This window comes from Paroedura picta, chromosome 4, assembly GCF_049243985.1.
Source record: "Paroedura picta isolate Pp20150507F chromosome 4, Ppicta_v3.0, whole genome shotgun sequence".
In the NCBI taxonomy this organism is placed as follows: domain Eukaryota; kingdom Metazoa; phylum Chordata; class Lepidosauria; order Squamata; family Gekkonidae; genus Paroedura; species Paroedura picta.
The window spans coordinates 92,260,950-92,284,556 of record NC_135372.1 but is presented as its reverse complement, the minus strand read 5'-3'; the positions used below and the strand labels follow the sequence as shown (position 1 = coordinate 92,284,556).

At 45.7% G+C, this 23,607-nt stretch overlaps 1 protein-coding gene across 3 annotated transcripts in view; it reads left to right on the top strand.

Annotated features, from left to right (window-relative positions):
- Window positions 1-1,531: 1,531 nt before the first annotated feature.
- Window positions 1,532-23,607, top strand: part of GPR61 (G protein-coupled receptor 61) — a 33,535-nt gene continuing 11,459 nt past the window's right edge. Inside the window, exons 1-4 of one of the 3 annotated variants that reach the window (XM_077334202.1) lie at window positions 1,532-5,293; window positions 8,842-9,001; window positions 14,933-15,085; window positions 23,344-23,602. The gene's annotated coding sequence lies outside the window, so the exon portion shown is untranslated. Of the gene's footprint in view, window positions 9,002-14,932; window positions 15,086-23,343; window positions 23,603-23,607 lie in introns of all 3 variants that reach the window. The other 2 variants (XM_077334204.1, XM_077334203.1) reach the window with 2 other exon arrangements.

The window sequence follows — 23,607 nt, the reverse complement described above, 5'->3', positions numbered from 1 at the left end:
TGGAGCTGATACACTCTAGAATGGAAAGCACTGGTCCAACCCTGCCATGAAAATGGAGTATGTCTGTAGGAGTTACAAGGAAATGTATTTATGAGGACCTATATAGATTTGCCTCATGGACTGAGAGTGCAGTCCTAAGCAGAGTTCTTCTAAGCCCTATGTGCTACTTTGGAGTCTGCTGTTTCACTTCAGCAGTAAAGTGATATAGCCAGTTTAATAGGTTTAACTGATGTGGCCATCAACGGTAATGATGCAGGCTCTGCTCTCTCTTGGCTGCTCATCCAGTCACTCAGACTCTTAGTGCCAGCTCGTACATTAAGCAGAGTGAAATGGTAAAGCTTTCTCCTGTACTGTGCCACTTCAGCCCGCAGGTGGGAAATTGCCTTTCTGAATGCTGTCCCATTGCCTTCACTAGAACACTCTGGCAACAATTAAAGGTCCAGCTCCACACCCACATGATTAACTAGCAGTATGTGCAACGACTTTTGCAGTTGCTATAGCAAAACCAAAAGCTCTTAGCAACGGGAGCCTCTGCCTGGATATACTTTCTTTTAAGGCACAGTGAAGTGTGGATCTGGGTTTATATTCACTTGCTGCTAGTTGCTACTAGAAGGCTTGTGTTTTCCTGACTTGGTCCTGACCCAAAGTCAGAAGTTTCTAGAGATGCTCAGTGAAAGCCATACAGGGTGGTAGAAGTTGGTACTATCTGCTACAAAGAAAGTGTACTTTAAATTGAAGGTACAGTTGCTAAATAAAGTTCATCCTATCACTTCTAAGAAGATTGGTATTGGTTAAGAAATTAAGACATTTCCTGAAAGTGTCTTCCCTTAGAGGTTGCTCTTTATAGGATTAGTTAGGCCATTTGGAAAGATGGTTTTGAATCCCAACCTTTGAGCCTTAATCTTAAAATGATAACAGTAGAATTGTGTAGCTGAAGTTTAATATAGTAGATTATTTTGTTAACACTGATTTTATTATAATGTTTTCCCTTGAATTGGTTGTTTCTTGCGAGCTCATGAATGGAATTTTAATGTATAACCTGAACGTTGGTTTGTATTCTTCAGCAAGGACAAAACTGGTTCTTAATTCAAGGCTTCCCAAGGTAAATAGTCACCTTGATTGCAAAATTAAGAGAGGTTTACTTCCTAGTAACCTACTTAGGATTGCTGTTTATGTGTTCTAGTTTTTAGAAGAAGAGTTGGTTTTTATATCCTGCTTTTAACTCCCTGAACGAGTCTCAAGGTGGCATACAATTGCCTTCTCTTCCTCCCCCCACAACAGACACCATGTGGGGTAGATGAGGCTGAGAGAGAGCTCTGAGAGGAATGCTCAGAACAGCACTATCAGGACTGCATGTGGTAAAAAAGGTAAAGGTAAAGGGTATCCCCTGTGCAAGCACTGAGTCATGTCTGACCCTCTAGCGTTTTCATGGCAGACTCAATACGGGGTGGTTTGCCAGTGCCTTCCCCAGTCATTACTGTTTACCCCCCAGCAAGCTGGGTACTCATTTTACCAACCTCAGAAGGATGGAAGGCTGAGTCAACCTTGAGCCGGCTGTTGGGATTGAACTCCCAGCCTCATGGGCAGACAGCTTCAGACAGCATTTCTGCTGCCTTACCACCCTGCGCCACAAGAGGCTCTAACCCAGGGAGAGCAGGGAATCAAAGCTGGCTCGCCAGATTAGAGGCTGCCGCTCTTAACCATTACATGATGCTTAATAGATGTGCCCCATTATTAGTCATCATATTAATTTCCTTGTGCTGCTTGGCACTGACATTTGTTTAAAGAAAGGAGTATTTAAACATAACATGGACAAATAACATCATGAGCAAATGTTTTTCTGACTGATTGGTGTCATCTTGGATGTTGATGGCTGCCCAGCTGTCCAGATCAAGAGCAGTTTGCACATGAGCCTTCTTGCCCAGCCTCATGGGACACAAAGGCATGTTCGCGTGGTGAGCATATTTGCCATGAAGTTCTCAACAGGCCTAATACTGAGCAATAATAAATAAATAAACTTTATTTTTATATCCCGCCCTTCCTATGGAGCTCAGGGCAGATAGTAATGCAATATTATAACAGGAAACACATAACATCTAAAATAGTCATGCCTATGTCCCCAAACAAATTTACAGCCAGGGGGTGGGGATTCAGAGTTTCTGGAGCGGCCTTGCTCAGTTTCCAGCAGCAGAAGTCCCACGTGGCCCTGACGTTTTCAGCAGAGTGTTCTACCAGGCTGGGGCCAAGGCCCAAAAGGCCCTGTCCCTGGTTGGGGCGAATTTCACTTTATTTGAACTGGGGATCCTAAGCTGATCTCAATCTGCTGATTTTAATATTCTTTGAGGGGTATAAGGGAATAGACAGTCCCATAAGTACATCAGTCTCAGACAATTTAGGGCTTTAAAGGTGAGCACCAACACCTTGAACCTGATCTGGTCTCCAATCTGGAGCCAATGCAGCTGGGCAAGCACCGGTGTCATGTGTGCCTTCCACTGGGTCCCTGTGTTGCTGCAATTTGGACCAGCTGGAGTTTCCAGAGCAATCTCAGGGGAAGCTGTGCATATAGCATGTTGCAGAAATCTAATCTAGAGGTGACCACTGCATGGATAATGCTGGCTAGGTTTGAGGCCAGCGGTCTTGCTTGGCACAGATGGAAAAATGCCAATCAAGTAACATTTGTGATATGGGCCCCATTGAAAGGGAGGTATCCAGTATTATGCCCAAGCTCTTGACACTGGCATTAGCTAGGTTCCATGAAGGGCTGAGAGATGTATCACCTGTCTCTCTGTGTGCTGATCTAGCCAGAGGACCTCTGGCTTGGCTGAATTCAACTTCAGCTGACTCCATTTGAGCCAATCTGCCACGGCCTCCGGGCATTTGGCCAGATGGTCTAGGAGTGTTGATGAGTGGCTGTCATTAATAGAAATAACTGGGTATCATCAGTGTACAGGTTACAACATAGCCTAGAACTCTGGATCAACTGGGCAAGGGGGCACGTGTAGATGTTGAATAACATCTGGGAGAGTATTGCTTCCTACAGGACTCCACAGCTGAGGGTCCATCGCTGGGAAGCACTCTTCCCTGTCGCCACTCTCTGTCCCTATCCTTGGAGAAATGACTTCTGCCACTTTAGGGCCATGCCTCGAATCCCTGTGTTGGCTAGGCCCGGGCCAAGATTTCATCATTGACCGTGTTGAATGCTGCTGTTGTATCTAATAGTAACAGCAGCACCAACCCACCTACATCCAGTTTTCTCTGATATTGTCTGCCAGGATGACCAAGGATAAGCTTTAGGATGCTTAGGGCTGATCCTGCATTGAGCAGGGGGTTGGACTAGATGGCCTGTATGGCCCCTTCCAACTCTATGATTCTATGATTCTATGATTCTATGATTCTATGATTCTATGATTCTATGATTCTATGATTCTATGACCAGAGCCATCTTTACCCCATGGCCAGGTTGGAAACCAGAATGGAATGGGTCAAGTGCTGACATTTCTTCCAAGAACCCTTGTAACTGTCTTGTGACTGCCCCTTCAGTCATCTTACCCAGGGATGCTAAGTGTGAAACCAGGAAGTAATTGGCTAGGTTGGAAGGATCCAGTCCTTGTCTTTTCAATAATGGCCTAACCAACCACCTCTTTTAGACTCTCCAGGAACTTCCCTGAGTCCAGGGATACATTGATAATATCCCAGAGATGCACATTGTTTAATTTTCTTTTAACATTCATTGGAAAGGCATCATATGGAGAAATAAACAAAAATACACAAATATTTTGCAAGATACAGTGATGAATCATGAATGGGTACAGTATTAGTTTCTGACTGCAGAAATTATTGGTAATATCACATGGAAATCAGCTCAGGTAAAGTTTAATTCTCAAGCCAATTTCCTGAGCAGTGTGATTTCAGGACTGCTGGCCGCTTTGTTGGCCGGGCTGTCAGGGACTTCCCTGGGCTCGGCATCTAGGCTTGGCAAGAGGGCCCTTTTGGCTGCTGCCAGGGAGATGCTTAGAGCACCAGTCAAGACGGCCCCGGGCCTGACATACGGCGGCTGAAGAATGGCAACAGCAGGAAGCAGGGAACATCTGGCACAGGAGTGGAGCAGCCCTCCTCCTTGCACAGCCTGCCCAGCCTCCCTGGCTCAGCTGAGTGTTAATCAAACACCAGCTGCTCCAGCAAATTGCAGCCCTGGCAAGCAGCAAGGCAGCTTATAACAGACTGGTGCTGGCAGCCTGCTGAGGATCAGCTCTTCAAGGGGAGGGAGACTCACAGAGGGAAAACAGAGGGGAAAGGAGGGTGGCGGGGGAGGAGGACACGTCATCCCAGGGCTGCCTGACACAGCATGGCCTGGCCCTCTTAGAGCCCCCTGGCATCGATGGGAAAGAACGGGAGGCTCTCTGTCTTCCCCAGGTTTCAAGGACAAAGATTACTGAGGAAGGTACTGAGAGGCATGGCAGTCCCTGCAGCATCCCCCCGGCCTTGCTTTTCTCTGGCTCCACTGTGAAATGGGAAGGGGAACAGCTTTGGGCACACTTAGGGTCCAGGGAGATAAATAATAACACCACCACCAATCCATTGCGACCCTAATGATAGTAAGCTTTTATATAGGACTTTTCTTGAGAGCTCGAAGCACTTCTGGTAACACTGAGTAATACACACTGCCCTATACAGTGATCTAGCATTATTCTCCCCCTATTACAGCTGACAGGACTGAGAGACAGCGCCTTCTCTGAAATGCTCCTGTCAGGTGGGGGCAGAAGCAAAGCAACGCCTTCCGTCTTATGCTACTCCTGCTCCCTGTTTTTCGACTTAGTCCCTCCCACTCCCACTGTGAAGAAACCAGCCATTTCCTCTCACCTTTCTCAGCTGGGCTTAGGAGGCGCCATCTGGACCCACCAGAGTTATACCCACTTTGACCAACAGAGCACAGCTCGTCTCCTCCCGCTGCCATCAGCCGGCTGAGCAATCCATCACCCAGGGGCCGCAGATGGCCACCTCGGTGCCTGCAGGCCAGTTGCAAAGCAAAAACCAGATGGCTCATTGAGGGGCAAATATCCTCCATGACCTCAGGGGATATTAGAGGCTCATTAAGCAGAGGGCTCCCTTGCAGGCCCTAAAGAAGCACACATAATCTCCTACCCCAAGGCCTGTCTGCAGATCTTGTGTACATCTCTGGACCAGGGATGGATCATCATCTAGGAAGAGCCAGCAATTGCTTAAATGCCCATTATATCTGGAGACACTGAAATTAGCCAGTGACCTACTGCTGCTAGGATTCTGAGCACAGCTGGTAAGAATGCTTTTGCCAACTCTTGTGGATGGTAGGGATGAGGCAGATTTTGTAGCAAACTTGTCTAGTAGCTGAACATCCCACATCTGATGCTCACAATCAGACTCTGAGCCTATTCTGGATATGTTTGTAGCTGCCCCACAGTTCAGAAATCAACTCTCAGCTAATTAACAGATTGGGGAGGCGGAGGCAGCAGTGGAGGGGAGCTGGCGGCAGCATGCGAGGCTGTGGCGGAGGCAGTGCAGAGCACGCAGCAGAGATCGAGAGCCCCCCAAGGAGTCTCCGGCTGCACCACAGGGGACGTGGTGGTGGGGAAGTGTCTCACGACAGGTAATGGGGCAGGCGGCACCAGCTGGCCTGGGGCCTGCCAGCCCCGAGGCTGACCTGTGCCCCTGCCCCGCCTTGGGAAGGGGAGGTGGGCAGGGGGATGCCAACCCTCTTTGGCCCTCGACATTGCTGCCTCCCCCCCCAATCGCCATCCTGCTAGCACCTGCTGCATTTAAGCCTGCAGCAGGCTTTCCACTAGTTGCAACTATAAAAAAAGCTTTCCAAATGTATTCGTAAATGGATTTATTACCAGCCGCTCTCATAAAATGTCTCATGGCAGGTTATAGAATAAGAACTGCACATCAGGTAAAAAACATTAAAAACAGTAACATTGGCAAGATGATAAATTCTAGTCGCGGAAAAAATCAAACTCATCCTGTATCCCCCCTCCATCACTAAGGGGTGTGTCTCAGGTTGTGGAGATAAACCCTTGATGCTCACATCTTGCTTAGATTCTCTCACACCAGCAGATAATCCATCTGCTTCCAGACTTTCCTTCAGGGCTTCTGGCCTCTCCACACCAGGCATCTCATGTTGGACAGAACTTGGGAAATTAAAAGAATAGGAATAGTTATACTCTTTAGATTTTGCTCAGAAGAAGAGTTGTTTTTTATACCCTGCATTTAACTACACGAAGGAGCCCCAAAGCTCCTTACAAACACCTTTTCCTTCCTCTCCCCACAACAGAAGGAGGTCAGTGAGGCTGAGAAAAGAGAGAAATTGCTGTTTGAGAACAGTTCTAAGAGAACTGTGACTAGCCCAAGGTCACCCATCTGGCTGCATGTGGAGGAGCGTTTAATGATACCTGGATTACCAGATTAGAAACCGCTGCTCTTAACCACTACACCAAGCTGGCTCTCTCCACACAGGTAGTCACATATACATGCACACACACACAAAATACTCAGCTGAAAAATAAAGCATCAATATGTAAAAACTTAAAAACAGAATATTACTCTCATGTCAGCAATTGCTATAAAATCAGACCATTTGTCAGTCAAAGCAAGTAAAATGTCCCCCAAAGTGTCTTCAAAAGTGTTTATCGTTTATTTAAAACATTTATTAACTACTTTTCTCCCTTGTGGAACTTAAGGCACAATACATGTAAAACATTATAAAAACACATTAAAAGCACTATTTTAAAACCCATAAAAACCAGCTTAAAGACTCCAATTAGAACTGCCAATAATAAAAGCTAAATTAATCAAAAGACAGTCCTAAATAAACTGTCTTCAGATGCCTCCTGAAGATCACCAAAGAGGGGGCAGATGACCTCCCTGGGAATTATGAGGCTGCCATGGAAAAAAGGCCTCTCTCTAGTGTACCTACCAAATGAGCATCTTTAACTGGCAGGGCAGTCAGGAGGCCTCTTCCTGAGGTCTTAATTCCTGGGTGGGAACATATGGAAGAAGTCACTCGTAGGTCCTTTGGCCCCAAGCCATGTAGGGCTTTAAAGGACAAAACCAACACCTCTTAAATTGAACTCAGGAGCAGATCAGTACGTATGTCATTGCTGTGGTATTGGGGATATATGTTCCCGATAGCTGGGCCCAACCAGCAGTCTAGCCACAGCATTCTATTGACAAAAAAATTCCTCAAGATTCTTAATGCTATTGTTGTTTTTTTTGTTATTTATCTGTCAATTGTGTGGGTATTGCCCCAGTGAAATCACAGTTGACTGTGCAGTATCCAATAATTGAAACTTGGATTATTTTAATGCTGTTGTGTAGAGGCTTCCCAAGATCTTGATGCACTGCAAGGTACCAGTGGGATCAACTTCCTTTGTTGACAAGGAAGAACCGGAACGTGCATTTCTGCAGAAAATGCAGAGAGATTTCCCAGGGGGATGGAGAAACTGAGCTATGCTGGAACTGCCCTTACAGATCTACTATGCTATAAAGAAAAATTCTGGAGGCTTGCTATAGGCTCTGATCATACAACATGCAGCAATGCTGCCCCCTTGTGGTTTATAAGATTAGGTGCAAGGTGAGAAATCTCAGAAACTGCTGCTCAGTCGGTCATTTGCAAAGCAATTCGTTCTCCTGCCCTTGTTTTCCCTCAGCAACACATGCAGTAGGATGATCACCCCTCCCATGCTAAGCAAATGGTTGACTGTCTTCTCTACATGCCTCCAGAGAAAGGGAGGACTAGACATAGAAGCCCCCTTGTGAGAGGTGGACTCATGTTTTAATGCACGTGCACAGACTCACCTTCCACTGCCTGCCTCACAGGTTTTACACAGTTGGATTGCACATCTGTGTACTGGTTGGGATGTTGCTCCCTAGGTTTTGCAGGCTAAATAGTTATCCTGTTTTGGTATAGATGATACAGAGCCGGGAAGGGAGGTGATATAGAGGCGTATAAAATACTAATACTAGCAGTAATTCCTCTGTCACCCTTGCATGAGTGAGAGCCAGCTCTGCAACTAGTGTCACCCAGCACAATTGTTCTGAGCATGTTTAAATCCAGCTGTCTTGAAGGAAATAATTATACTTAGTCTCCCACTGGGGCGTGTTTGCAAGACACTTTACTGAGAGTATCTCTCACATCCAGTCATTCTTGGGCACATCCTTGAATATGATAGCCTGTATCTGAAGTGCCCTTGGTCTCTGTCTATTGCAATTATGTAGATGAGTTTCAGTTCTTATAGGGGAAGGCTGGCTGATGTCATCAGAGCTTTTATGAATACAACTTTGAAGTGAGGGATGGTCCCATTGTTCCTTAAGGAGGCCCATGAAGAACATTTCAGGACCTATCCTGGATGAAACAGATTATCCATTTCAGTTTGGCTTCAGGCCTCCATCACAACTTTCTGACCTTTTAATTAGATGACTGGACTGCACTTTTTGTAGGGCTTCCACTGAAGACTAGAAACTACAGCCTGGTCCAGAATGCAGCAGCCAAGCTCCTAATTAGAGGTGTTCCCAAAGGTCCCATGCCAGCAAATTGCAAAGAGCCACCCCAGCAGATACCAGTCAGTTTCAAGGCACAATTCACAGGGCTGGTTTTGCCCTTTGAGCCATGCAACTTGCACTCTGGTCATATGAAGGAATACCTTCTTACTTGTGTGTCACACCATAAGTGCGTTTGATCTTCCAGGGTGTGAATGAGCCTGGATGAAAGAACTGTGCACTTAAAAAGTGCTAATGCTATTTTAAACTTGGTTTTCAATGTATTGATGCATTTTGTGTACATTTGTATTTAATGTTCTGGTTGGAAAGTGGCTTTGAGAGATGAGCCAAGAAGTGAGACAGAAACCAAAAGTATGAACGAATCCTACTACTATGGCAGGAACAACATTTGAATATCTACTGATCTGGAGGGAGAGGACAAAGTTCTCCCACTGAATTTAAGGAAGATGACCTGACCTGGGAGCCACATGTAAGTCTTTTTGAGATCCTCAGTGATATAAAGAAATACATGTATAATGAATTGCTTGTGCAATTTGGGCTGCCATCTATAGCATTCAGCCTTCTGGGCCTCTTGCTCATCAAAATATCTGTCACAGGTGCTCCCCACTTCAATGGTGTGACCAGTGACACAGACTTTTCAGTATGAAGATGGGGGAGAACAAATTTAGGAAATGCAGAGATTAACTTTAAACCAAAGGCCAAGATTAAACCAAGACAGCTCAGAAATAAAGAGCTAGTCCATTGGCACCATTGAAATGAACAAGATTTCCAGAGTCAAAATTTCCATTAGATTTAGCAAATGGTATCTCTTTGCCTTTGAAACCATCCTCAAAGAGAAAGAAAGCAAAGCATTATTATATACTACACATATAATTCAGATCACTAAGACACCTCTGGCTACTTCCACATCTTCTCTGACATTTCTGTTCATAACAAAAGGTGTGAAAAGTTGGCTAGATTGCAGCTGTTCTTGTACTGCCTCAGCTAATTGGCAAGTGGATTATCCCTCCACTCTGCAGCCTGTTTTGTGTGTGTGTGAGATGTCCTCAGAGACCAAGGTCCTCTAGCAGCAAAAAATGGAATGTGTCCACTTCCTCTCCCTGTAACATTCCTTTCCATGCCCAGAAGGAATAAGAGGTAGCATTATTAATGAGGCTAATAAGAGGTAAGGGCGTGCTGCCAAGTGATGCCATTAATGTCCAGAACTGGACTTATTGCCATGAGGTGCTCCAGCAGTTGCCTTGGAAACAACATTGCTCTACTGACACTCCATAAGTGCGTCCGTGCATGTGTGTGTGTATGGAGAATAACCTTTGGTGGGCCTGATTCTTACTAAGATGGCAATCCCCTCTCTGAGAGCTCTACTACTTCAGATGGCAGATATGAACCCCATGACTGAATATCCCTCCATGCACAAAAAAGTAACCCCTGCACACAGAGAGCTGCTAGATGTTAGACGGAAATCTATGCTGAACCCCTTCTCCTCAGTCTCTAGTTTTTCTTTGTGGAGAGGGTTTCTTCCACTTTTTTGTGCTTAAATAGGCCGTCAATCATTAGAACTCTCACTCAAAATATGTAGTGGCACAGCCTAAGCACAGGTCTGCAACCACAGAAGAAAGGGCCAAATACCAGATGATTTCAAGGATCCATTTTTATTTATTTATTATTCGACTTTTAGCCTGCCACTCTCAAATGCCTAGTGGCAGGTAATAAAGGCCTCCAATAAAAACCCCAATAAAATCTGTTCCCTCTTAATAAAACAGTAACAGGTGTTGGGATGGGCTGTGTCTGTGATCAAAACTCCCGGATTGGCCTCTTGGCCCTGGACTGACAAGCGGAGGGGCCAATCGGAAGCGCCTTCCGATTAGGCCCTCTCCAGGACAGACCAGAGTTCCAGGGCAATCTGGAGACATGGCTGCCAATCTGCTCCTGACCACCGCTGGGAGAGGAGGTCAGCAGGGCTGCCAAGGGGGATGAGAACAGCCCTTTTCGCCCCAAGGCTGTCCTAAATGTCATATCCAACTGTAAATTGCCACAGATCCCTGACAGAGCTGGCAGGAGGCTGCAGAGTGCTCCCCTCCCCACTCCCTTCAGGCCTGCTGCGAAGGAGCCTCTAACAGCCCCTGACTGAGGGGAGCCTGAGGGCCTTCCTTTTAAGGGGGGGGGGACTTTCCCTTTCTGTCAAACAGTTGGCTGACAGGGAGGCCACAGAAAAGCCCCTTCTCACTTAAAATACTGCTCTGGCCGGGGGTTGGACACAGCCAAGCCATGTGTCTTTCTTCCTTGCAACTCTCTGCAAATTTGAGGCCACTGCACAGCATGATTCTGCAGATGAAACTGGTTCTTTTGTCTCCTGTGTAATCTGCACAACAAGCCTGTGCAGTAGGCCTCAAGTCTTTCAATTCAACAACAACAACCTGTGTGGGAGGCCTTAAATATTTCTTCTCTACTACAACCCTGTCCAAAGTAGCCCTTTCTGCCTGGGGAGCTGATCTTTATACTCTGCAGGTGAGCTGTAATTCCAGGAGCTCTCCAGGCCCCACCTGGAGGTTGGCTACCCCTGGGTTGGAAATATTCCTGGAGGTTTGGAGGTGGGACTTCAAAATCATACAATGCCTCAGAGTCCAGCCTTCATAGGAGCCATTTTTGCCTGCAGTTGGGAGGGAGTGGTGCAGGGGTGTCCCTCCTGGGCTTCGGGCTATGGCCAGCCCTTATCAGCAACTGTTTGTATTCTGGGGCGCAGACAGGCAGACCGGCATCAGTCCTGGGAAAGTGCAGGAAGATCTAAATAAATATTTACAGCCTGAAAATGTAAACAGTGAATAAGTAAATGGCTGGAGACACATGGGAACTGACACATGGGAACTGACAATGATATAGGCTAGATATCAGGAAATACAACGATGTAGACTAGATATCAGGGGGAAAAATTTCACAGTCAGAGTAGTTCAGCAGTGGAATAGGCTGCCTAAGGAGGTGGGGAGCTCCCCCTCACTGGCAGTCTTCAAGCAAAGGTTGGATACATACTTATCTTGGATGCTTTAGGATACTTTGGGCTGATCCTGAATTGAGGGGGGGGGGTTGGACTAGATAATCTGTATGGCCCCTTCCAATTCTATGATTCTGTGATTCTGTGACTTGACTTTTTCCAACCTTGGCCTGGCAAATATATATTTTAAAACCTTACTAAGGTCAAGACTGCTGTGCACAGAGAGTCTTCCTCTTAGTTGCCAGCTTTCCTTCCCTTAGAAGGTTGCCAGCTTCCCTGTGAGGCTCTCTACCTCATGATTGGGAAATGCTTTGAAACACCTGAGGCCTGCTGGGGCACTGTGGCCCATTCCCAGTTCTCTCAGATCTCTCACAGCCCCACATAACTCACAGGTTGAATATTGTGTGGAGAAGAACGGAAAAGGTGTTTGTAAACTGCTTTGAGACTCCTTTGAGTAGTAAGCAATAGGGTACAAAAATCCGTTCTCCTTCTAAGGAGCAACCATGAAAGAAGCATGTGGGCACATAACATTTTATCAACAGTGAAAAAATGGAGAAGAAGGAACAGGGTGGGCACCTGTGTACTGTGACTACCCCATGTGTATTAGGGCAGAGGGGCAGTTCGGTGTATATGGCCTAATTCACACAAGAAGGGAAATGACGCAGAACTGGGGGGAATTGGTTGCCATGTAATCTTCCCCTAAGAAGAGTCTCCAGTCTGATTTTCCCTTCACATATCTGAAGAAATGGCTCTGGAAAGCTCATCTGTAACCACTATGCCACAATTCCCAAAGGTCAGTCCTCTCCCACACTCAACGAACATTCCACACCACAGGTTCTTGACACCCATATCTCCACACCCATGCCCTCATTTGCCACCACGCCACCACAACCTCCCACACAACACACACATTCAACCCCATGCCCTTACAGACTGGACAACTCCTCCCCTTCCTCTTCCCACTGCCAAACTCTAGCGCCCGTTGTATTCTTGGATACAATGGGCTTTGCCCCTAGTTAATCCATAAAACTCTTGCATGCCTGGAAGCTAACCCCCCCCCCTCCCTTCTCCCATACAACAGCATCCTGACTCATGAGAAGTGAGGAATGAGACGATGATCTGGCCCAGCATGGGGAGGGACCCTTGATCTTACTGACCTGACCTCAATCAGAGACCTGGCAGAAGAGCTCCATTTTACAGCCCCTGCAGAACTTTGACAGCTCCGTCAGGGCCCTCAGCTCTCCCGAGAGCTCATTCCACCAGGTTGGCATCAGGACTGAAAAGGCCTTGGCCTGGGTTGAGGCCAGGAGCACTTCCTTTGAGCCAGGGATCTCCAATAGATTAGCTCCTACAGAATGAAGAAGAAGAAGAAGAGTTGGTTCTTATATGCTGCTTTTCCCTACCCAAAGGAGGCTCAAAGCGGCTTACAGTCGCCTTCCCATTCCTCTCCCCACAACAGACACCCTGTGGGGTGGATGAGGCTGAGAGAGCCCTGATATCACTGCTCGGTCAGAACAATTTTATCAGTGCTGTGGCGAGCCCAAGGTCACCCAGCTGGATGCATGTGGGGGAGCGCAGAATAGAACCCGGCATGCCAGATTAGAAGTCCGCACTCCTAACCACTACACCAAACTGGCTCTCCCTGTGAGGGGCATAAGGAGGTAAACAGTTCCTCAGATAGGTGGGGCTCAGACTGTAGATGGCCTTAAAGGTCAATACCAAAACCTTAAACTTGATGCAAGCTGCAACCAACAACCAACTCAGCTGCCTCAGCACTGGCTGGGTAGGGGTCCTCCAAGATGTACCCGTAAGGACCCTAGCTGCTGCATTTAGCACCAGCTGCAATTTCTGAATCAAGGACAAGGGTAGACCCACGCTGAGGAAGTTACAGAAGTCCAGTCTAGAGGTGACTGTTGCATGAATCACTGTAGCCATGAATCGATCCCCAAATAAATAAATCAGCTGCAAAAAAAAAAAAAAGGTAGCAGGGGAGGGGGCTGATATGGATAAGGATTACGTATAATGCTGTGCAAAAATGGGGTTAATTTCTTGCCCCTAACTTGGTCCCCAAGAGTGCTTTAAGTTCCATAAGGGGAAAAAGACAGATACCAAGGTTGTGTCTGACTTTTTCTCTTCTGGGGATTGAAGCAGCCATAAGAGGAGGGAGTCATTTTCTATTAGGGAAACACCATCAGGCGGTTAGCCTTCCTCTCCCAGTGCCATCCCATCCCTTGAAGCTGGTGTTTGCAATGCTACCACACACTTGGGGATCCATCATCAAAACCCTGGCACCATACAGAGTTCAGTCCTAAAAGACAGGCCATCCTGGAGGGATTTGATGACAATGCTATGAAGTTTCTGGCAGAACAGATCTTTCTCTTCCTGGGTCTAGGGCAAAGTACTGGAGTTTATGTACCCATATTGTCAATAAAGTCCTCTGTGATAAATATTTTCAATGATGGGAAAACATTCGACTCAGGCTGCTGCTGAATTTTAAACTGAAAAATCTATACAATGTCCATCATGTTCTTGTCCTCTTTTTTTTCTATGCCAAGATAAATTAGAATGTACTGCAACTTGCCAAGAAAGCCTTTCTTAGCCACGCAGTAGCTCCACTGAGAGCAGTAACACCAGTGACAAACTTCCTTGGGTCTTTGTGAGATGACTGTGCTTCTGAGGCTGCTGACCTCTGTGCCCGTCAATATGTCTGAGAATATTATTCATACCACCCCCGACCCCTACCAGAGGTGCATTTTTATATTGCACAATGCTTTGAAACTGGTTTCAGCTCAGCTTAACTGTTATGGTTTCCTTTAAGCAACTCTGTGTATTTGTATCGATGCTTTAAGAGTACAAGAGGAGCCATGATGGATCAGGCTAATGGCCCATCCAGTCCAGCACTCTGTGTTAAACAATGGACAAAACCCAGGAGCCATCAGGAGGTCCAGCAGCAGGGCCAGAATGTCAGAAGCCCTTCTTGTGTTGCTCCCAAACCACTAACAGCACAGAGCATCACTGCCTCAGCATAGATTGTTTCCACACTAACAATATTGTTCGGATTTGCATTTTTAAAGAGTTGACTTTTTTTTTTGTTTCTTCAGGTGCAGTTCTGAATTGCCCTCTTGCCTTGCAGCAAAATAATCCCCAGAAAAACGGAATCATATTAGGGGATGCCCATTGCAGAAGTGCATGCAATTGTTTTTTTCCTCACACCCACCATTTTGAGTCATTTGGGAAAGCCCCTTTTCTCATTGCTGTCCCCCCACCCCGCTTCAAAAAATCTGCCTTAAAAAAATAGAGTGATCATATTACAATTGTTTCTAAGTTTTAAAAAAGTAGTCATGAAGTCTTGCACAGCAGTGTTATAGTGCTAGATTGTTATAAAGTTATAACCCATGTTTTTTTTTAAAGGGAACAAAGCATGATGATGGGAGGCTGCCTCCCCCGGACTCAGTGCAGAAAGCATGTCACAAATTTCAGCCTGAGAAATTAAAAGCCCAAATGCGGAAAGGCTAGAGTTGATTTGCATCATCCAAAGGAAATCCAAAGTGAGGCTAAAACCAGGTATGTCTCCTAATGCAGAAATGGTCATAGTGTTCCATCTATAATTGATGGCTAATAGCCACTGATGGACCCCTGCTCCATATGATTATCCAATCCCCTCTTGTAGCTGTCTATGCGGGCAGTTGCCTCCACTTGCGTCAGTGAATTCCACGTATTAATTACTCTTTGGGTGAAGAAGTACTTCCTTTGATCTGTTCTAAGCTTACCGCTCATGAATCACATGGAGTGCCTATGAATTCTTGTATCGTGAGAAAGGGAGAAAAGTTCTTTCTTTACTTTCTCTATCACATGCATAGTTTTGTAAACCTCTAGCATGCCACCCCTCAATCATCATTGCTCCAGGCTAGAAATCTCTGACATCTTTAAACTTCCTTCATAGGGAAGGTATTCCACCTCATTAATCATTTTAATTTCCCTTTTCTGCACATTTTCCAGTGCTATACTACCTTTTTTTGAGATACACTGACCAAAACTGTACACATTATTCCACCACCACAGATTTAAACAGAGCATTAGGATACTGGCCAGGTAATTAGTTTTCAGTCCCCTTCTAAATAATCCCTGGCATAGCACTTGCCTTTTTAAATTCCTCTTGCAATTTCACAACCTGTAGTTGACTACACTATGAGTGTTACTTATCAAGTTTACTGGATGTTTTTAAAATTATATATATATATACACCTTTTTGTTGTTACTTGCTGCCTTGAGTTCCAGTCTGTTTGGATTTACTGTGGAGAATAATGAAAGAAAGAAGGACTCTGCCTGACCAGCTTATGATCCTCTGTTTTGCCCAGTTAGTTGCTCAGATGCCACATAAAGCCACCTGCAAAAGCCTCTGCCAAAATGAGTAAATAAAGCATGGGTATGCACTTAGATGGATCCCTAGACAAGAACAATGGAATAAGATGGAAACAAGTAACTTTTCTCTTATCTGGTCCAAGGATGTTCTTGTGCACAAATGCTCTTCTGCCAGGCATTTGGTTGAGGCCAGGCTGGAGACTGGGGTAGTAAGAAGAAGAGTTGGTTCTTATATGCCACTTTTCTCTACCCGAAGGAGGCTCAAAATGGCTTCCCTTTCCTCTCCCCACAACAGACACCCTGTGAGGTGGGTGAGGCTGAGAGAGCGCTGATATTACTGCTGGTCAGAACAGCTTTATCAGTGCTGTGGCCAGCCCAAGGTCACTCAGCTGGTTGCATGTGTGGGAGTGCAGAATCGAACCTGGTATGCCAGATTAGAAGTCCACACTCCTAACCACTACACCAAGATGGCCAAGATTGGGTCCCTCCCTTCCTTTTCATTTTGTAATCTGCACTCCCCTAGGCCAACATCACCTGGGGTCATCTATTCTGACACTACGGCTGCAGGCAGAAGAGTCGAGGCTCCGCAAGGAGATATAGACTGTCACCACCACCAATTGTCTTGATTGTATTAATTGTATCAGGTTTTAATGTTTTTTATATTTTTAATGTAAAATGTAATGTAAACTGCCACAAGCCAGCTGGGCCGAGAGTGGCGGTCTGTAAATCTAAAAATAAAATATAATAAAATAAATGTAGGTTGATTCAGCAACTGCAGCTCAGTGTTGCCCAATTGACATGGCATCTCTACTTCTCCAGCAACTGAATGCACTTTGAGTCTAGGCTAAACATAACAAAGAATCAGCAACTCACTGTGACAACTGGGGAAATCTTTGTGACAACTGGGGAAATTGTGACAACTGGGGTTGCATATTAAGAGAAGCACTAGTAAGACTCTTCCAAAGGACATGGGAGAGTTGCTTCCAGATGACGGGCAGGTGTATTAGTCATGGGCAACAGCTTATTTAAGCTGCTCTGGAAAGGGCAGAGGCCTCACAATGTCCTGGGGAATAAGCAAGCTCTAAGCAACGTGAACCCTACAGAACCCCTCATTTGGAATACTCACCTTCCCTTGTTAAAGTCCATTTAATTATCAAGTGATGCACTGATCTATTGTCAACTGATGTATCAATGTATTTATTTTACAAAAAAGGACAACTGTGTGTCTCATTGCCATCAAACTTTGATGCAGACCATGCTCTAGCTCTGTTAGGGCTGCTTCGCCTGCTCACGTACCCAATGCCAACCTGATTTCCAGAAAACAGCTGGTGCCGACGTAGAAGCTTGAGGGTGCAGTTTATTGACATGATTTGTGTCTCAGTGTTACAATGGTGAGGTCAGTGGGCCAGTGTGTAAGTGCTCACTAATGAAAAATAACCTCTCTGCACAGCTCTAGGAAGAGTGATCTCAACATAATCCTGACGTCTGCACACATGGTATATTCTGATGCTATATTCATATTGTATTTATGGATCAAATGTGCTGTTTCAGTGACAGAGATTAAACCAGCATGAGATGTGTGTTCTGGTTATATTTTGGCTTCCTTTGAGCAGAGGAAGGTGTTTGCGGGGCTGGGGGGGGCAGTACCAATATCGGAACAGTCTCCACACATTACAGCAGCCTGTCATCTGCTCTCCTCGTGGGCCCTAACACACGACCACTGAAAGGTACTTGCAGCCCTATCCCAAGGATGCCGGCAGCCATGCAACCGATGCTATCCTGAAGAGAAGCCACTCTCTGTAGACATACTGCACAGACCTGGCCAAATTCCAAAGTGGTGTAGCAAAACTGAGCTCTGCTGCCCTCTGCAGGGCTTATGAGGGCAAAACAAGATCAGCGGGGTGAGCACTGGCTGCACAAAGAAATATGTTCCCCCAAAGCAGGGACCCAAGACCCATTTTCCCCATTGAGGGCTTCCCTGTGTCTTCCTCTTTTATTCTTCTTATTGACATCCAAGCTATAACAAGCTTCCTGTCCCCTACTACAGTTTGGGGAATGCAGTTCATCTGAGGTCCCTCTGTTCTAATCTAGTTTGGAAGGATTTATTTTTGGGTCTGTGTAACCTAGCAATAGGTGCACGTGACCAGTAGTGGCTGCAGCATGAATATGCATTGCCTCCTCCAGGCAGAGATCCTCAGCAAACTCCATCTCCACTGGCAGCTACCAAGGAGGCGAGGTGCTCGGCTTCTCTCCTGCTGTGACAGCAGCTGCTGCACATCTCAGCCTTTGGGCAGGGGGAGCTCAAAGCACAGGTGTCTCTGTCTGGACACTGCAGTATAGAAACTGGCAGGCAGACCCTGGTGGATGCTATTTTTATCTCCCTGATATTAAAGTAGATGATGCAGGAGGGAAGAAGGGGCAGTTAAAAATAAACAGCAGCCAGCATCCCTGAACAGCAGCATATGTGTCCAGAGGGGGCTGTATCATACATCAGTGGTAGAGGACAGGCTTTGCATGCCTCTGGTTCCAGGTTCATTTCCTGACTGTTCCTTGGAGGGCTGCTTTCAACTCGTGCATAATAGGACTGAAATAGTAGATCACCCGTCTGACAGTCTAAGGAGGACTGTGTCGTGGTCTCTTGGGTGGCAAGGACAGATTTGCAAGTGTGTGGGCAATGACTAAAGAAATCTCAGAAGACAGCAGTGAGTTGAGCAGGATTCCTAGAGATCGGGGTGGAGCTTCAGTTTCCCTGTCTTTGCCAGGTGCTGAGCGTGCCCCCTCCCTTCACAGCCACCTTAACTGTTTAGCGTAACGCAGGGCTGGAGCCCTGTCTTGCAGGAAGGCTTCGCTTGCGATTGCTCTTCATCATGGGAATTAGAGTCTTAAAGCTGCATAAATATAGCTTTTCACAAGTGAGCCTTAGATTGTTTTTGCACAAGCCAGCCAGTAGCATAAGTGCAAAACTGATATTCATCTGAATGTACATTCAATTTCAAATAACTATTCATGTTGAATACATTTGCATACAACTTTGATAGTACAGAGGCTAAAAAGTACTTGGCAGCATTCCATGACTGTATGTATGTATTTTTGGTTTTAGTTTCCCCCATTAGAAAGCCTATAACACTGACTGATTTGATCCTAGGTCTCCAGAATCCAAATCTAACTCACAGTTTCCCTTCAGTCAAAGCCTGTTAGCTGATGAATTTTCTGTATTTTAATAGCTAAACCACAGTGGTATTGCCTTTTAAATCACAGGGTCACCAGCGACATCATATAAAAATTTAAAAATCTGTTAAAAGAATCATATAATTTGTAGCTTTGCCCTCAATAATGCAGAAAACTGTAGATTAGAACATACCCTTATTTAGGGCACAGTACAATGATCCAATCTAATGCAATTAGGATAAATTATTGAAGAAAGTTTCCAAACATTAAGTTACAGGGAAAAGAAGAAAAAAAGACCCCCCCCCCTCTTTAATACAGAACCAAACAGGCTTTTGAGGTGCACCACCACAGGGCATGTTTCAATCTCAATGCCTCAATGGTGCTCTTTGAAGCTGAGAAGTTTTTATTCCTTTTCTTAAGATTTTTGGTCTTATATTTGGAGCTTTAGTGAGTACCAAAGAACTGATGCTAGGATGGTTAGGGGTCTAAAGGAAACCTTATCTTGGAAGGGCTTGGTTGTTTCCCATTGTTGTAAAGGAACAGCACATTTGCAGTCAGGAAGGGATTCAATAGGTGGACCTCATTCTCACTGAGGTTGCCAACTCCAGGTTGGGAAACAGATGGAGATTCGGAGGGTGGAACCAGAAGAGGGTACAGCTGGGAGGAAGAGGGAGTTCAGTGGAGTATAATGTCATAGTCCACCTTCTGAAGCACCCATTTTCCCTGGTGAACTGATCTCTGTTGCCTTGAGTTCACTTGTAATCCCAGAATATCTCCAGGTACCACCTGGAGGTTAGCAACCTTAATTTACACTTTAGCAAAGCAGATTCTTCAAGCACACCATCTGTGTTTAGATGGGAAGGGTCTATGACGCAACTGAGGACTCCCCTTCCCTTGGAAACTCACCAAGGTCCCACTCTGATCCAACTGCAGAATGTTTTTATTTGCACTAACAGTCAATGAAAAGGACAGCATTCAGAGGAGATAAGGTTTCCAGGTTTGGTATGTTTGCTAGATCTGGATCAGAACTGCTGTGTCATCTCGCTAAAGCTCACAGAGAGACTGAAGAGCACTCAGAAATAGTTTGAAATGGTCAAAAAGTGAACAAGAAGTTGCAAGTGATTTCTCACAGCTAGAGCACCATGGTTTGATCATTTTCAAGGAAGCTTGCTGGCTGCAAGGAGAGAGCATCAAGTTGCAGACACACAAATCAGCCAGTGGCAGGCTCCCAGGCGGCCAACAAACCATTTGTTTCTGTCATCACTACATCAGAAATGAGCCTTGTATAGCAGTGCAGGCCCTAATGATTGTCCCAAGCCCTCCCACTCTGAGTGAGTCATTAACATCTTAAAAGTGCCTCTATCTGGCATGGAGCCTTGCACATCTTGGACATTCCACAGCTTCTTGGTGGGCCTGTTGGGAAGGGAGAACCAGTCAAGATAAATGCCAAGGTGGCTCTTTGACAGACTCTGTACTACCATTCTGAGCAGGGTTGGTGGACTCTATATGCACATACCCCAAGTGGAATGTATGGGCACTGCTATGCTTTCCCTAGCAACTTCTGTGGTGATCTCCAGGTCCCGCCCCCCTGGCCACTGGAAGGAGGGAAGGTTGTCATATCCAGGCTGGGAAACTCCTAGAGATTTGGGGGTGGAGCCTGGAGAGGACAGCGACCTCAGTGGGGTGCCTTGCCATAGAGCCCACGTTTCAAAGCATCCATTTTCTCCAGGGAAACTGGTCTCTGTACTTTGGAGATGAGCCGTCATTTCAGAGGAGCCCCAGATCCCACCTAGAGGCTGGCACCCAAATGGGAGCATGAGAAAGAATGACAAAACCTTTGCCAACACAGGTCTCCTTGAAGTCACCACTCTGGCAGCAGTCCACAGTGAACAAAAGAGAGAGAACAAAACAATATAACTGTATCCTGTAACTATGCTTAATGCACAGTTTGTCCCTGGAATTCAGATTACTGAAATAATGGTGTGCCCACCAGCAGTTTCCCATTCTATTGGAACTTGCTTCTTAAATAATGTATATATTCTGTGCTGTTTGTTTTTGGATTTTTTTAAAATGCAAAATTTTATACCTCACTAAAGTTGCACAAACTTCCTCCACCTTTGAACAGAGGTTTTTGGTTTGCTCTTCTACATGCAGCATTCTCAGCAGCAATGATGCAGTTCATTCTCATGCAGCATTCTCATGCAGTTCATGGGGCAGGGGGATGATGACAAAGTTTTTTTCAGGTACAAAATTGTTCTCTTCAATCCTTGAAAAGCAAGTAATATCCTGAATACAACCATGAAGGCAGAAGAGGCCCATAGTCAACAAGTGAAAACAAAACTGCATTTCTTGCACATTACTGTGATAATTGTGTAGGAAGGCCCAAGTAGTTCATTAGTAAAGGAACACCACTAGAGTTGCTGGATTGGGAAATACCTGGAAATTGGGGAAGGGGGTGGGCTCAGGAGGGCAGAATTTGGGACAGAATTCCATAGATTCCAAATTCCAGATTCCATAGATTCCAAAGCAACCATTTTCTCTGTCACCTGGAGATCACCTGGAGGTTGGCAGTCCTAATTTTTACCCAAGTACAAACTTTGCCCCATGTGGAGAGTTCTGGGTTCTAAAAGGGAAGTTCTTGGATCCAAGCCTGCCTGCAAGTCCCACTTTTTGCTTCAGAGTGAGATCTGGTCATGGTGGTAAGCCCAAGTCACCTTTCATATGCTCAAAGGTACTCTTGTCTGAGGGCTTTTCCGTACCGTAAAATATAGTGAAATGCTTAGTCATTATATTCCAGCAGTTCTGCCTGGCATCACCCACATCCAGTGTCCAGGCAGCAAACTTGCTACATCCCCCATTTTAAAGCACAAGTTTGAGAATCGCATAAAGTGGATTCCCCTAACCTATTTCTTGGATGCTTTAGGATGCTTTGGGCTGATCATGTGTTGAGCAGGGGGTTGGACTAGATGGTCTGTATGGCCCCTTCCAACTCTATGATTCTGTGATTTAGCACTAGCTAAGGGAGAGCAACCATCAGGCAACCAGCAGAGGGCAGGTATGGAGTCTCAAAGTATGTATTTTTAAAAAAATAGTGGGCATCATGGGACCTTTAAAATGTGGAGAAAGGGGATTGGTTGCCTAGACTGATTGACAGGCAGAAGCGCGATGCGTATAAGGCGCGTTGCTCTCTTCCGTCATGTCCAGCAGCAGATGTGGAGGGTGAGATGCGTGAAAAGACAGCAGACAAAGGCAAGAAAGCAGAGAAGTGAGGAGGGACTGGGAAGTGCAATAAATTTTAGCACTTTGCCATAAAGCTGGTATAACCACCATTTTTACTGATGTGCGGAAATGCTCTGAGCATTTGCAGTAAAAACAGGCTGAGGTGGTTATCTCCAGCAACCTTGGCTCTTATGAAGAAGAGCTGGATTTTGTACCTTGCTTTTCTCTACCTGAATGAGTCTTAAAGAAGTTATGAAGAAGAGTTGTGTTTTATATCCTGCTTTTCACTGCCTGAAGGAGTTGTGAGTGTCCTGCATAGTGCAGGGGGTTGGACTAGATGACCCATGACCCTTCCAACTCTATTCTATGATTCTATGAGTCTCAAAGCGCATTACAGTAACTTTACCTTCCTTTCCCCAAAACAGTCATCTTGTAAGGTAGGTGGGGCTGAGAGAGCTCGGTCAGTACAGCCCCAAGAGAACTGTGACTAGAAAAAGGTCACCCAGCTGCCTGCATGTAGAGGAGCAGGGAATCAAACCCAGGTTGCCAGATTAGAAACCGCCGCTCTTAACCATTATACCACACTGGCTCTGATGAAGCTCTGTTCCTGCTACGTCTGTAGCCTTTTCCTGTAGAGCTCTAATATATTAATACACATCACAGTTTGTACTCAGGAGAGTTCTTGTGTGGCCATATTCCCCTGTTCTGATCCACGAAGGGTATTTTATATACTGCACAATGGAGATGGTTTGTGCCGTTGTGATTTACTCTGGCTGTTGTACAACACTATCGGAAACCATACCACAGAATAAGCACAGTTTAGCCAGAAAATGCAATTTGGTAGTAGTGAATGTCTTCATGAGTGACAATATGAGTCAGTTGCATGTTGCTTGTGCAGCTTGGTTTCAAGCCATATACAAGCATGTAGGACTTGGTTTTGAATCTGTGCATGAAAATGTCCTGTTTAATTGGTGTTTTATGGTTGTTAATAATGATTTCAAAGTGCCTTGTTTCACACTGCCACTCCCTTGATTAGATGTTATGTTTTGTGCTATTCTGCCCATAACCTACAGCTGGCATCAGGCCTCAGCCACAGGAGAATATTTTTGAGCATTTTGAGCATTTAAAAAGTTTGTATCACCGCCACTTGTGCCCACACCATACCTGAATCCTGAGCTAGGAATAAGGAGGAATCTAGGACCCAGAAGCTGGCTCACTCTCCAAGCTGCCGGCTGCTTCTCACCCTTCACTGCAGTGGATCTGTGCATCAGCTACAGTGGAAGAGAAGCAGCAGAGAAATACCCCAGTATGCTGGAAATCTGGACAAGGAAGGTACG